The sequence below is a fragment of the Lygodium microphyllum genome, chromosome 22 (assembly GCF_053477565.2).
Source record: "Lygodium microphyllum isolate KBCC chromosome 22, Lygodium_microphyllum_v1.1.10, whole genome shotgun sequence".
In the NCBI taxonomy this organism is placed as follows: Eukaryota; Viridiplantae; Streptophyta; class Polypodiopsida; order Schizaeales; family Lygodiaceae; genus Lygodium; species Lygodium microphyllum.
In genome coordinates, this window is record NC_141156.1 from 52,879,830 (window position 1) to 52,886,041 (window position 6,212).

Sequence of the window (6,212 nt, forward strand, 5' to 3'; positions counted from 1 at the left end):
TCCCAAGCAGCTTTTGGTGAAGTACAGTTTGCAATTTTCATAGCTTTTGTGTTTGACACATATAAGGATAACCAATGCAAGACCTTGCTAGCCTTTTCCAACCATGTCCTATGTGCCTTTAATTGATCTTGTGTTGGAAGTCTATCCTCTGGTAGCTTAGGCTCATCTTCAAGACTCATGACTAGGTCCCAATAGCCTCTTCCAATTAAGAAATTCGACATCCTGAATTTCCATAGAACAAAATTGTTGTAGTCCGACTTCTCACCTACTATTTGGGTGATAGTATCCTTCAATATTGTGTTTGTCATTCCAAAGTCTTCAGCTTTGCAAAACAAGTTTTAATGTAAAGAGTCAATTTCCCAAAATGCCAGCAACAAGCAATGTAGTTCAATAACCTATAGTGCAACCAATTTTTACTGAAAATTTTGCAATAATGACCACTATTGCATTCTCAGCCAGTACATGTCTTTTGTTCCCACTTAATTGCAGTTACACTACCTCCCAACAACCTTGCATTCCAATCTGATATGATGACTGCAATTCTTGGCAAAGAGGTTGTTGCCTCTCTTTTTGCAGCTTGCAAGGAGAACACTATCTATGCATCATTCTTGTATTTGCTGCCCATAAACGGGGTGCCTATTTATGGATAAATAGGGGGACTACTCTTGATCAAAAGAGCAAAGCACCTTTTAGAGATGCTATGCCATTCACCGCTTCAGTGTTATTCCTGCTTTTCTTAATATTGAATATGGAACTAAAGAAGAGAATAACTCACAGATGAATCACTGGAGAGTGGATGAGGAAGTTGCCTTCTTAAAACAGGATTGTGTCCTGCTGTCTAGGCCTATTGCAGATTTGTGGCCTAGGATCGCAAGTGCAGCTAATGCTATTGTCTAATCCACCTGTAAGGTGGTATGCAATTAGATGCAGATCTACATAGGAACAATCACCCACAAACAAAACAGTTTGACCCTGTGCTCTGAACATAGTGCTGCAAGGTTCTGTTAGAACCACTAGTTTGCCCAAGGTCTCCTATGACGCCAAACGTGTATGGAACATCCAGGCCAGGCCTTTGGTGATGTCATAAACCAAAACTCTTGTGATACATTTCCTTCTCCAAGCTTGTAAAAGTACTTTGTCTTAAAATCTAGACCATGAAGTGTGCAATGATGGATATAGCCAGAGGTGTAATTAAAAGCAATCTAGATCATGGTTGATTCTGCTAGACCTTGCAAGGTGTAATCAGTGCTATCAATTCCATATTAGACAATTCTAGACCTGGTAGCACAGGTGTCACCCAAGATATGACAGCACTACCATAAAGATCTCCCTCTGCTGAGGTGTGTTGTAGTCAGTAGGCTCTTGGAATCTCTTTCTCTCACCACTAGTATTGATTGCATCCAAATCTTTTGAAGCAATGCCCTATAGCCACAGCAGTAACCCTTGCATTAATTCGGTCACATCTGAGAACACAATTCCTCCTCTCTGTTTCGTTCCGTGCAAGAGGCAGCCACACCTGACAAACGGGTGCTTCAAATATCTGCAGGTGAGTTCATTAATAGTCTAATTTCCCCCATCGTTGATGCTACTCTGCACGTCCTTCACCGACTTGTGGATGCCTTGTCTACCTAGAGTATTCGTTGTTACAGACCAGACCAATGCTGCTATACTCACGAACTTGTACACGAGCCTCAAAAATCCCACCCAATTAACCAGCTAGACCAATAATAGTAATGCAGATCCTTGCGGCCAATCTTGGAAGGGCATGCAATGCAGCGGTTCTTCTGTCACACAGCTCACTCTTTCTGGCCTGAACCACAACGGTCAGTTCTGATACCATGTAAAGAAACACACACACACACACACACACAGAGAGAGAGAGAGAGAGAGAGAGAGAGAGAGATGGACAAAGGCAGGTCCAGAAGGGTAGCAGTCATGCTCCCTGTTCAATCCAATAAAATCAACTATAGTACTACTCACACATACAAAGATCAAGAGCCTAGATCTAACCATGGTTAAGTCGGTATGACTTAACCTTATTTAACTAAGGTAGAACACTAACCAAAGACTATGAGCTTGACTCTCAACAAATTAGTTGCCTAAGAGGCAATATCCAAAAGGAGTATTATCTCTCGTGGTGGGACTAGTCTTTGTATAACACATTATTTTGTGATCATTAGAACAAATTCTTTACTTATGATAATAGAACATTTATTGGATAGAGAAGGAGCCTATAATAAAATATATATGATAAATAAATTATTAGAATTTCCTTCTCTAATTGGCTCAATGAAGCATTAAGAGGATTCGTTAAAGAAGTTAGATTTGAAGGGACACTAGGTTAATACTTAGTCCTTGAGTGGAGAATCAATAAATTAGGTGATAGCTAAGATAGTCTACATAAGCACAAATGATGGTTAATCTTAACAAGGATGGATAACCCTAAGGTTGTCTTAAGAACCCAATTTACCAAGCCTTGTCCATAAGAAGAAATAATTAAGGGGAATATGTACATTTTAAGCTAAATTGTTTCCTTGCCTTAGGAAGGCATCCTCCTTACTAGAAAGCTTAAATATGAATATAAATTAGAGCAATTTAGTTAGATAAAAGTTGAGGGGCCTACACACTTAGAGAGTCTCCTTTTAAGTCCCTTGAAAAGAAGGCTTTCATGTTACCTTTAACAAGTCACGTATCTAAGCTTTTACAGCAAAAAAAGAGGTTATGATTTTAAGAAACCATAAATGTCCCTATAATTTAACCACTTGAATTAAGGAGAAATTGAAGGTTCCAAGTGAGGAACTAGACTCAATAAAGAAATTAGGATAATTTTGCATACCATAATTCCATGACAGCTTAGTCAAGGGGAATCTCATGCTAGAGGGAATGGCACCTCGAATGGATTCCAATGTATAAATTATATTTCAAAGATGGCTCGTTGCATTAGAATGAATGCTTGAATGATTGTGTATTCTAATTTAATGTTGTACCAACAAAAATTAAACTATTGGATATGCATGCTAGATCTCTCCCAAGGTTAGCCATGGAGCTCGTCACCTTGTCTACTCCAAATACTAGGGTCATCTCTGGATGCTAGAGGTCTCTCTATAGGGACTAGGTGCTAGCTAGGAGACTCCAAGGAGCCAAGAGGCCTTTGATCATAAATCCCTGGTGCTTTAGGATTTTTCTAATCCCCCTAGATAACTAAGCAAACTCTATCGTGAATGGAAAGCATGAGGGTGAATCCCCGACAAATTCATCCAATATAGTAGGGTGGTCTCGATTATCTAAGAGATTTCCCACTAGAACATGCTAGATCATGAAAATTTTAGGAAGAGCTAATCGTTGACTATCTTAGGGTGTCATCGTCTATCTTAACCTTGTGTCATTTTAGAGGGTTGGAGTGAGACTTTACCCTATGAGTAGAGTGGTCAATATGTTTAGCTCCCTCTCATTTCTCATCTCTTTAAACCAAGTGCAACATGGGACCACTTTGGTTTGGGTTGTCTCGCACAAGTAGTGGTAACCCATAGTTAATGCTACATACTTTTTAGGTGACCTTAGAAGTTGTTTAGAAACCTTATTGCAGGTCAATCCTCATGGGAATAGAGCATTGCTTTCTCTACGAGGGTATACTCATGTGACCCTAGGACACAAAGTTTGGCTATTCTATGGGAGTTCTAGATGAAGTCATCTAGGCATATCTTTTGATATACGACCAAAATAATGTTGTTAAAGGATTCATTAAATAGACACGTCACCATGGTACTAACGTTTAAGAAAAAATGGAAGTTATAGGACTTAGGTAGGATTGTTTGCAAACTTATCTAAGTCTGGATTAAATTGGTGATCTCTTGTGTGAAATGGTTTATCACTAACCAGTGATGCATTTTTTGGAATGATGAAGCATGGCAGTATTTCCTAGTATTTCGGGCTATATTTACTTTTGTGATATACTATCTAGATTTCAATTAGAGATATCGACTTATATAGATCTTGGAATGTATCTACAATCCTTCTCCATTGTACCGAGAATGGCCTTAGATGTGGAGTAGTGTAGAAAATCAAATGGATCAAAAATCTCAATATTATTAAATTATTCATTTTCAAGGAATCTAGAGAAAATCCTACCCTCCACATAGATAGACAACAAATTCAACAAAATCGTTACATCTATGAACAAGTAACTCAAGTTATTCTAGTGAAGTGTCTTGCTATTTTAGGCCACTCTCACTATAACAATTATTATAAAGAAGGTTTCCCTAACCTTTGTTCTAAGTACATAACTACATTTTGTTGAGCCTCCAATTTTTAAAACCATCAATGTATCATAAATTTCCTGGATAAGCCTTGTAACAAAAAAATTCCTAGTATAATGAATCACCTTTTAGTGGCTATTATAATTATGGACAAAAAGATGTCTTTATTTTCTCGCCCATTTATGCAATATCAACATTTCATTTTCTTACATTGCAAACATACAAAATCTATAGAGAATCTTAGATGAAATGTAAAAATTAACTATATGCATTGTAATCTAGGGCATTCCAACTACTACTAACCCTAGTAAAGGCCAAGAAAAGTAATTTATCCTTAAACAAGTCAAGCTACTTGAGTTTGATGGGCAAGGGAAAAGATGTAGAAATAGATATTGATGTATGAATTGAGTTGATAAAGGATTAATTCCTTGCTGCTAGAATTAGTGCTTTAAATCAAGTCATGATAAACAGGCTCACGTTGACAAGGGAAGCTCAGTGATGGTGGAAGCAATGGTATAGAGCCAATGGAAGATCAAAGTTGGATGCCACATGGAAGCAATTAAAATAAGTATACAGAAGATATCTCCCACCGTCTCACTATAATATAAAGATGAGTGAGTTCTTTGCTCTATACTACATGTGGAAGCCTACTGTTCCCGGTTTGTAATACTCTAAAAGTATGCCCCATCCATGGATACCACTTAGTAGCAGACAGCCAAGTTTTGCCAAGGGTTGAATCTCCCATTGGACACTCAATTGGAAGTAATGTGACCCTTAGATCTCCATATGCGTTGCTATGAGAAAAATCCCTTTACCAAGGCATCCACCCCATATCCAAGGATGGAAGATATTGGGGGTAAAGCTCCTCCAAATAAGGGACTGCATGCCTTTATCAAAAGAACCCAAGTCCAATATGAAGTTGGCCAAGGAAGAAAGCTAAAGCCTATGCAGCTAGGAATTTTTGCCCAACAACTAAAAGAAATGACACTCAGAGGTGTTACCATTACAACAAACAAGGGCACTTCAAAAGGCAATGACCAAAGCTACATCAACACTTTTGCCAAGGACAGATCCCTAGGAAAAATAGAGGGATAGTGGCTAAGGGAAATAGAAAGGTTGTCACAACTACTTATACGAAAGAGGGAGAAGGGGAAGAACCCACGATGGAAGCTAAAACAGAAAGAGAAATGATACATATTGCTCTCAAACAAGAGAGGGCCCAATCACTAGTTTTTAGTGATTCAAGTACATGCAAACCATCAAGATAAACCCTTCAAGCTTTTGGTAGACTATGGAATCACTCATTGTTTTATTTCACTAAAATACGTAAAGAAGGTAGGGATAGAAATCAAGATAAGGAATTTGAAGAAGAACCATCTTGGATGGAGGAGTACGTAGGTGTCTTTCTTGTAGAGTTGACCAAACTTCCTTCCAAGAGTGGAGTTAATCATGAAATCGAGCTAGATCATTGACAAAAAGGCATTATCAAATGTAAATTCCTAGGGCCATTAAGTTGAAAATTTAACTCCAATAGTTGTTAGATGAAGGCTACATTTGGCTAACTAATTCATCATGGGCAACTCCAGTTTTATTCCAAAAGAAGAAAGATGGTAGTCTTCATCTTTTCATTAATTACCATGGGCTAAACCACGTGACTATAAGAAATGAACACCCAATCCCCAAGATTGATGAGCTTCTTGATAGGCTTCAAGGGTTAATAATCTTATTGAAAATTGATCTAAGGTTAGGCTACTACCAAATTAGGATTAAGATGAAGGTTAAGAAAGTACGAAGCTTTTTGGGCTTGACTAGATGGTATCAAGTTTTCATCAAGGATTATGCCTCAATAGTTGCACCCCTCACCAACTTGTTAAAGAAACAAACTTACATTGTATGCACCCCAATTGAGCAATCCAACTTTGAGAAGCTAAGACAACTCCCATCCTAAAGCTTCCG